The sequence below is a fragment of the Tuber melanosporum genome, assembly GCF_000151645.1.
Source record: "Tuber melanosporum whole genome shotgun sequence assembly, scaffold_3, strain Mel28".
Taxonomy (NCBI): domain Eukaryota; kingdom Fungi; phylum Ascomycota; class Pezizomycetes; order Pezizales; family Tuberaceae; genus Tuber; species Tuber melanosporum.
Window position 1 is genome coordinate 1,014,849 of NW_003298974.1, and position 10,874 is coordinate 1,025,722.

Here is a 10,874-nt window from a genome sequence, read left to right on the forward strand (position 1 = left end):
CTGTTTACCCCCATGGGTACCCCTTATCTATTGTCAGTAATGCAGATCCCCGCTTTACCGCCAGATTATGGAAGCAAACCTTAACCTTCCTCGGAATAAACCACATTATGGCTGCCCCTTTGGCACCATGAGACTAATGGCCAGGCAGAAGGGAAAATCCACGAAGTTAAGACCGGAATTAGGAACATGATCAATGAACGACAAACCAACTGGGAACCAGCCCTTGTTGAGCTCGCTGCATATATCAATGCCGGATTTTCAGATACCTGGGGAATGTCACCATACAAGATAGTCTTTGGCCATCAATACCCCCTCCTACCTACAACACTATTTAAGAACTCCTCAGTCCCGGCCTCTGACGACCATCTAAACCGCCACCAAGCAATTCGGAACGATGCTTTCCAAGCTGTTAAGGCTGCCCGATTCCAAAGCACCACTACTGCCCAGAAACGACGACGCAAACATATCCCCATCTCACCAGGAGACATGCTCATGGTACACGGTAACATGTTCATTACCAATGTTGGACGCAGCAAGAAACTGCAACCCCGATGGCGTGGACCCTTCAAAGTCATATCCTTTGACGAGCATACAGAGAACTACACTGTCCAGATAGATGGACGCATGTACCGCCGCAATACTGCAGTCTTTCACGCCTCTGCTGTCAAACGGTTCCACCCAAATGACGACTCCAAGTTCCCTGGAAGAGCCCACTGTCGACCCGCACCTATCATCATTGAAAAGAAAGATGAATGGGAAGTTGAAGAAATCCGAGACCACCGCCTTTGGCATGGAAATGACCAGTTCCTAGTCAAGTGGAAAGGATATCCGACGAGCGAAAACAGTTGGGAACCACTAGAGGGACCAGAGCACGCTATGGATATGGTGAACGAATGGTGGAAAGACAACATGCCAAATGAATCCCTCCCCCCAACAATCAATTATATCACCTTGTGCTGGACACCTACAATGCCAGAAACTGAGCAATGGCACGCAGAACTCGAAGCTAGAGATGGATTTTGGGCACCACACTTTGAGTCGGAGTTTGAAAGCAGCGATGAGGAGAATCAAGCTATGGAGCAGGCTCTCGACAACTTTATCTAGTCACCAATCACCATCCGAATACCATAACGATGTCAAACTATGTGGAACTCAATATGAGGCTGCGACAACAGATTGTTGGACTGTTGTTAAACCGCGATGCTATCCAACTTGAAGACTATTTCGAAATCCTCTGGATTGACTACTGTCCTGATTGCGATCACGCTTGGGTTGATGTACAGCGCGAATCTGGTATTCGTGACTACTGTGATTTAGATTTCTTCGAGTCTAAGTATTTCCTTAGAGTTTCCTCTTGTCCCTAGTGTGACACTTACGATGAAGAGTTTTTAGCGGAAACTGAAGCCATGAGTTTCTCAGAATCCGCTTTTGATGATTATTAGGTTTTTGTTTGTTTAAACAGTTGTTTTGTTTTGTGGAATGTAACCGGTACGGGTACTCGGTTATTGGTTTTGTTTTATGTTTTGTTTTTAAGTATCGCTTTGATACTTGGTTTGTTTTAAGTATCGCTTTGATACTTGGTTTTGTTTTATGTTTTGTTTTAAGTATCGCTTTGATACTTGGTTTGTTTTAAGTATTGCTTTGATACTTCGTTTGTTTTAAGTATCGCTTTGATACTTGGTTTTGTTTTATGTTTTGTTTTAAGTATCGCTTTGATACTTAAGAAGTTTTACCAAAGTGTATCGCTTGATACCTTTGATTAGTTTCGTTCATGCTAGACATGAACAGATTTGTGTATTTAAAGACCGCCTGTTTCTACGAGAGAAATGGCAGACTTCGACAGACAGTATTTCAATATACTTGGTTGAACGGTTACTTCTTTGTTCCCCAGTACACCCTCGAAGCCTGCTTTAGTTCTCAGCTCTCGCCTCCTCTCTGGAAGAGCAGGGTACCTGCCAACTATCGTATCTATTACCGATAACGTGATTAGCACCTTGCGAACACGTTACACACCCCATGGCTACAACGTGTTTCAAAACCCAGTTGCAACACTCCATGAAGTCCGTTGGCTTCTTTGGTTGTGTCTTTTGGAGTTCTAGACTCTTCTGGTGGATGTAAATGTATTGGTCTCTAATAGAGATCCTTTACCATTTAATACCATCTCTTTGTGCGAAATCGTCCTGTTACCTACAGCCCATGCCAAAGGTGTCATGTCTTTGAAGCCAAGTAACTCTCTGAGTAGTTGACGGAATTACTCTATTCCACTTCCCAGACCTAGCCGAAGGTTCCCTCTCATAAATCCTGCGAACAAGACCCGGTCGGACAGACGGCGATGACGTATATGCTGTTATATTAACACCTTCAATTCTGTGGTAATATAGTCACAGGACGCAACCGAGATTAATATATATCATGATGCGCGGGCCCCATAAGGGAGCTGGAGGCGGGTGTTGGAGACCAGAGATTCCGATTCCGAGTGGGGTTACCCTATCTAGGGTGGTTCCTAGGTATCGGGTTCTGGTATTCCTAACAGTTTCTACGATAGAAAAGGCAGACTTCGACAGACAGTATTTCAATATACTTGGTTGAACGGTTACCTCTTTGTTCCTTAGTATACTTTTGAAATCTCCCTTAGTTCTCAGCTCTCACCTCCTCTCTAGTAGAGCAAACCACCTGCCAACTATCTTACCTCATAATTGATAACATAATTAGCACCTTGCGATCCCGTTACATTTTTTTAACTTTAGGAAGTGGTTAAAAACTTGTCCCCTGATTTAGGCCTAATCAACCTATTGACATTCATCTCAGAACGCTAGTGGAGAGAAGTGGCAGAATCATGGTAAATTTGGCTTCGTCTCAAAACCAACATAGAGTTATTGACAACCTGGGGTAGGAAGCAGATCCTATGACAAGACCTTACAAGAAAGAAACAACTCCAACGCTCTGCTAAAGAGCTGGGACAACCCGCAAATATAGAAGCCCTTCGACCTCTAGGAGAATTCCCACCAACGCCAGCTAAGAAACCCACATTTGATCCTCCAAACAATCCAGAAATCAGTAGCGAATCAGATATGGCTAGCACAAGAGGAGGGCCTTTGGGAAAGTCTCAGACACGGTCTGAAGAAGAGGAGGAACTCAAAGCAGCCGAATCCTTTAAGTGTAAGGTCCACCTCCCAGTGAAATTCACAGGAAAAGGAAAAGACCTCAAGCCTAAACCCTTTGACCGATGGGTAACTGAACTTATATACTATCTTCTCTCACAAAGGGTAGATGTGGAAAACCCTATATCTGGACTATACATTGGATCAATCTGCAAAGGAAAGGCAACCAATGCATACCACCAATACTATAAAAAATATGGTGGAAATGTATGATTGAGAGGATCTACTGTACTTGACTACCTAAAACATCAATTCCTATCCTCTATCACAAATGACCTCCTATACAACAGATTCAACCAGCTTCATCAAGTCAATGGAGTATATGTCAAAGAATCACAGACATAGCTACAGATCTCCTGATGTATAAGGACTGAATGAAAAAAGGAAAAATCTCCAATTATATCCTTAAGCGGCAATTCTATGACACCATGCACCCTACCCTCTGGTGAGAGGTAGAGCCACTCAAGGAAGATGACGATGATATGTCAGTATTAATCGCAAGGGCAGAGCGGAAGAACGCCATCCTCCATGAAACCAAGGCATACAAGATACAGGCATCCTCTAGCAGTAATAGGCAACTATGGCCCAAGCCCTCCAATACCTCAGAAGAAGACACTCCATGGGTTTTTAAAAAAAACCAAAATCCACCAAAGAATCAAGATAACTAAAGGGATAATGCTTTGAATGTGGAAAAACCAAACATATAACAAAAAACTGTCCTACGAAAAACGGAGTAGAAGCACCAGGTGCCACAACTATATTTGTCCAGCTCAAAGCAGATAGCAAAAGAATTCACCCTCTGGTTTACCTGAAATTAAAGAATGAAAATACGGTTATGGACAGTTCTGCTATCTTAAACCATCCCCAGATCCTGAATCCAGTAGGACGGGCAAGATTCTGAAGCAAGATTGACCTAAACGATGCTTATTTCCAGACAAGATTAGATCTAGAAAGTAAACACTATAACAGTTTCAAAATACCTTTCGGAACTTTCATTAGCCCAGTCATACTACAAGGAGACATGAATGTTCCCACCACTTTCATGCATATTATGGAAAACCTACTAAGTGAATACCTCTACCTTTTCATTTGAGTTTATATTAATGATATTTTTATCTTCTCAAACTCTGAGGAAGAACATGCATACCATATAGGTTTGGTGTATACCAAACTAAGGGAAGCTAAATTCTACACCAGCCAAAACAAATCAACTCTGTTTGCTGACAGGCTTGACATTCTGGGACATGTAATAAACGACGAAAGAATACATACAGCCTCTGGAAAGATTACTTGTTTAACAGAATAGACAACCTCTGAAATCAAAAGGAACTAATGCGGTTCCTAGGACTTGTTAATTACATCTCCCAGTTTCTACCACATCATGCCACAGTAATTGCACTCCTCACAGTCCTTACCAGCAATGCAGAATACATTTGGATCCATATCCATAATCAAGCCTTTACCAACATCAAGGACTTAATCAAGAACGCCAATGTTATATGACCTATCAATTGTAATAAACCAGAACCAATCTAGCTGATTACTAATGCATCAGATGTTGGGGTGGGAGCATGGGTTGGTTAAGGACCATCATATGAAATGGCAAGACCAGCAGCATTACATAGCAGGAAGTTCACTAATTCACAAATAAACTATAGAACAACAGACAAGGAAGCGCTTTCAGTGATCGATGCTCTTACCACTTTCAGCCACATCTTAATGGGCAACATTTTCACCATTGTTACTGACCACCAACTCCTCACTAATCTGAAAACCGATAAGATTCCAGCCAGAGAAGAACACGATAGATCGGAAAAATCAGCAAATATTATGTAAAAATCATCTACACCCCTGGAAGAACCAACTATTTAGCTGATACACTGTCCTCCATTTATGAGAACCACACGCTCCTGGACTCTCCTCTTATTTATGACCATACAAGACAAAGCAAAGATAGTCCTAATGATACCTCCTATGAACAAGAACCAACATTAGCTACTACCAGTACAGCCCCTCCCTCCATTCCTTTCTCTTGGACCATGTGCAGGGCAGCTGGAACAAAGTACGGAAAAGAAATCATTGATAAATGAAAAGATGATTGCACCCTCCGCAGTATACCTCCTCATGAGCTTGAACAAAGCAGACTCTACTGGTCCCACTGTTACCTTGATATCTGCCCCTTTCACCAGACTAAAATTAAATTCAGCAACAAATACCAGCGACTGTACTATACCTCTGCTAAAGATTCCAAAAGTACTAGCTTCGACACTGCAGAAGAAGAACAATAACAAATAATAGACAACATTAATGATAGATCAATCTAACTCCTTCTTAACCTTAATCCTACTGCAAGACGATACCAAGGTCTTGAACAACTCAAAGAAGCAGCATCCTACTTGGATATAACATTCTACCTGCAGTCAGCACCTCTATCCTCACCTTATATAATAGATTCACAACCACTATTTGGTAGACCCTTGCGAGTATAAAATAATGAAACTATCATCTCTGTCATGCCACTTGCGATTCCTGAACATCACCAACAGCTCTACGAAATCTTTGAAGAAGAGGAAGACCCTATCGAACTGACAAGAGGATCCTTCAATGAGGATAAATGAGATGTTAGATCAACTATAGAGGAATTGACCTCCTCTTTCCGAAGCCTGATAATAGCAGGATACCACTATGACCTAATCTATTTCAAAGCTATGAACAGCTCAAGACATGGAGATCTCGCACCCTACAACATATCCAATGGAATGGTCTATACCAGCACTCGCTATGGTGAACATTGTTTATACATCTCAAAGGGAAACCTTTTTTCATGGAATGACTATTAGGGAATATGTCATTACTGAAATGCACACCAAATAATACCATAGTGCCGATCACAACCTCTAATATGCCTCAGAATATGTTTACTGGCCCAAAATGCAAAAGGAATTTCACAATTTCATCAAATAATGTGAACTCTGGCAGGCAAATAAGAAACAAACACAACTGCCTAAAGGGAAAGTCCGGACACTACAATTACCTTGTGAGATATTCGAATTCTTTACTATCGACTTCGCAGGACCATTCAACAAGTCCGCTGGTTATGATACTAGCTTAGTAGCTGTTGATCAATTTTCGAGATACACATGGCTTATACTAATGAAAGTCACTGACTTCTCTAAGAATACCTGGAATAATCTCCAATAATACCTATTACCCCCCATGGCTATCCATTGTCTATTGTCAGTGATGCTGATCCCCATTTCATAGTCTGATTTTGGAAATAAACCTTGACTTCCCTAGGAATCAACCACATTATGGCTGCTCCTGGATATCACAAGACTATGGCCAAGCAGAACGAAAGATTTGTAAAGTCAAGACCAGAATTCGGAACATGATCAATAAAAGACAGACTAACTGGGAATGCCTCCTCACTGAGCTCGCCGCATATATCAATGCCAGATATTCAAGCACTCTAGGCTTGTCACCATATAAGGTGATATTCGGCTGCCAATACTCTCTCCTGTCTATAACCCTATTCAAGAACTCCTTTATTCCTACCTCTGATGACCACTTAAACTGCCATCAAGCTATCCGGAATAATGCTTTCCAAGCTGTTAAAGCTGCATGATTCCGAAGTACCACTACTGCTGAGAAGTGACGACGCAAACATATACCTATTCCACCTGGCAACATGATTATGGTCTATAAAAACATTTTTGTTACCAATATTGGATGCAGCAAGAAGCTACAACCATGATGGTGAGGACCTTAAAAGGTCTTATCCTTTAATGAGCATACAGAAAATTACATTGTCCAGATAGACAGACACATGTACCACTACAATATGGCTATCTTCCAAGCATCTGCTGTCAAACACTTCCACTCTAATAATGACTCTAAGCTCTCTAGAAGAACCCATTCTCAACCTGCATCTATCATTATCGATAAGAAGAATGAATCGAAGGTTGAAGAAATATGAAACCAATACCTTTAGAAAAGAAATAATCAGTTCCTGATCAAATTAAAAGGTTACCCAACCAGCGAAAACAGCTGGGAACAGCTAGAAGGGCTGGAGCATTTTATAGACATGGTAAACAAGTAGTGGGAAGACAATATGCCAAATAATTCTCTACCACCCACGATTAATTACATCACGATATGCTGGATAGCAACTATGCTGGAAACTGAATGATGGCAAGTTGACCTAGAAGCCTGGAATGGACTTTGAACACCATACCTTGAGTCAGAATTTGAAAGCAGTGATGAGGAAAACCGGATTATGGAACAAGTCCTCAACAACCTTACCTAGTCACTATTCACTATCTGAATACCATAACAATGTCAAACTATGTGGAACTCAATATGAGACTACGACAACAGCTTATTGGATTGTTATTAAACCGCAATGTTATCCAACCTGAGGACTACTTCACTATCCTCTGGGTAGACTACTGCCCTGATTGCAATACCGCCTGGATGGACGTACAGCATGAATCTGGTATTCGTAATTACTGTGATCTGCATTTCTTTGAGTCTCATTGTTTCCTTAGGATTTCTTCTTGCCCCTGGTATGACACTTATAATGAGAAACTTATAGCAGAAACTAAACCCTTTAGTTTCTCAGACTCTGCCTTTGATGATTATTAGGTTCTGTTTAAACAGTTGTTTTATTTTGGGGAATGTAACCGGTACCGGTACTCAGTTATTAGTTTTGTTTAATGTTTTGTTTTAAGTATCACTTTGATACTTTATTTGTTTTAAGTATCATTTGATACTTAGTTTTATTTTATATTTTATTTCAAGTATCGCTTTGATACTTGGTTTGTTTTAAGTATCATTTGATACTTAGTTTTGTTTTATGTTTTGTTTTAAGTATTGTTTTGATACTTGATTTGTTTTACTGAAATGTATCGCTTGATACCTTTGATTAGTTTTATTGATGCTATACATGAACAGATTTGTGTATTTAAAGACCTCCTGTTTTCACAATGGAAAAGGCAGACTTCGACAGACAGTATTTCAATATACTTAGTTGAACAGTTACCTCTTTGTTCCTCAGTACATCTTCGAAATTACCTTTAGTTCTCAGCTCTTGCCTCCTCTCTGCTAGAGCAGGCCACCTGCCAACTATCGTACCTCATAATCTATAATGTAATTAACACCTTGCAAACACATTACAACAAATCATTCTACTTTTGTGGCAGATACCCTTCTAGCAAAAAGTATTAGTCTTCATCTTAGTGGAAAACAAAGTAAATTATACCAAGGAGTCAATCCTTTTACTTTAGAGCCTCAGGATATGGTAGATCAGAATGGAATTCCAAAGGGATTAAAGAAAGTATTAGAGGCATGGCCTTTGGTATAGAGGTTTGCTTCTTCAGTACTTAAAGCTTGGAACAACTAAGTAACTAAAGAGCTGCTTGCAATGAGGGAATTGCTGCGCAAGGACAATAATTGCAGCTCAAGAGGACTTCGCAATTACAAATCCAGACTAGAGGAAGAGGTCACATTAAGGGCCTGATCATCTAGTATTATTTTATCCCAAGTTTCATTGTGAAATCAACTTTACCAAATATATGTGGAAGGCAAAAATGCACTATACACATAATCACTGCTGATATAGCATTAAAGCATTGTGTACACTCATCCCAAAAGCCTTAAAGTCTGTCACAGAACAACAGATTTGGAAATACACAAATAAGCCTAAGCAGATTATCAATGCCTATTACAATGGAATTGAATATAGCTCCAAGAACTTTATAGCTACAATAAGGTATAAATACCAGAATCATAGGAGTGTTAGTGATACAGATCAATATAATTAACTAGTTATTTCATATCTTTATATCTGTCTTATACATTTATTATCTCATAGTATATCATGATATTTGAATTTATCTAATATGTATATTATCATTTTAATTTATATAATAGATATCTTATTATTCTATAATATTATAATGCAATATAATACTTATTATTCAAGGTTTTCATCATATTATATTATGTATTATACATGCATAGCATTTTCATTCATTAAACTCTGTTTTCTGCTCTAAATCAAAAGACCTGATTACTTGTTTTATGACTGGTAGGGTTAAGTCTTGGCATTTAGAGCTACTCAGCCACGTAAAATTTTGCTTTCAGCCTGGTTCCAGTTTTGATCCGCACGAACCATACTTCTCTCAACTCTGTGACCTGCCCCTGAAAACCCCGACACTGAACCCGTGTTTTGTGCTACTGTTACTCTGTTCCCTGTTACCTATACTCATTCTCACTTATATCTTTCATCCCCCTTATCACCTCCTCTGTGTGGTGTGCCTTGGTCTACCCGAGCCTCTGTCCTGCCCGTTACAGCTATAGTGCATAGAGTGTCGAATACTAGGCTAATTCCCCCAATAAAGTTGTTTACCTATTATCATACCACACTAACACAACCCGGACTGCCAGTCCTAGGTGACTGCCTTCTTTTCTAGGCTGTGGCACCGCTAAGAGCTTTGTATTGACAGTGTAGTGTTTGGGCTGCAGAGGTTTGTATGGGAGGGTATCATACGCACAGGTAACTCCACAATTGCCGACCTGGCTTCAACAATGGAGTACGGTGACGAGTGAGACCTCATGACAAAAAGCAACTATGAGAACCTACAATTATCTAAAGCCAACACCTTAGTACAACGCAATCCAATCCCGATCCCCCCACAATGACCGCAGGTAGGAGAAACTAAATCGCAAATCGCGGCCACTTCCTAACAGTATGCGAATCCTACTCTCTCCTCTCCCAGTAAATTTTGCAGTCATTGTCACGACCATTTCATATAGCACTAAGCGAAAAGGAAAGAAAATACCATACCAAGGCAATCCAAATCTCATGCCCAGTAGCTTACAATTTATTAACCATATAATATTATGAGGAAAAGGCACCGGCACAATTATATCAAACTCGATTTCCAGAGGCACATGATGGCAGAAATCTTACCATGTGTCAACGCCAGACTCAACCAGAAAACGACGACTCAAATACACGACCAATATAATACCAAAATGGTTATTGTGATATGGTATGATACGATAATGCTATCCCATCCCGACCACCACTACAGTGCTGTACGACTGCCACAACTACCACGCCCAATATACCCCCCTTCCAAATCCACAAGACAGGCCGAGAAAGAAAAGTATTAAGAAATAAACCAGCGCCCACCGCAAATAAATGCACGAGAAGGTGAAAGATGAAAGATAACAGATAAGGGGGGGAAATATACATATGTAGAACGGAGAACGATGGGAGAAGTAGGGGAATAGCAACCGATCGATCGCCTACTAGCACAGCAGAGCAAAGCAAGAAAAGGCGTAAAAATAAAACAAAAAATATGATAGAACGGCAAACCAAGACTCCACATCCGCTTCTAAAACATTGGTCTAATAAACGTGCCACCACTTCCCCCACTTCCGCCGCCTCCACCCGTGTCGGCACCTCCGTTTGCGTTCATGGACCTAGACCCATTATTAACGCCACCACCTCTAGCACTTCGAGAGCCGCCGCCGCGCCCCCCCCGGGGGCCAGCTTGTGTCGCACCGCCGCCACCACCGCTGAAACTCTTCCTTCCATTGGAATACCTCTTCGAGCCGCGGGATCCGCCTCGTCCGCCTTTCCGAACACGTGTGGTGGACGAGTAGGTCGACTTGCTGACTACCTGTATGTTTCCGACTATGTTT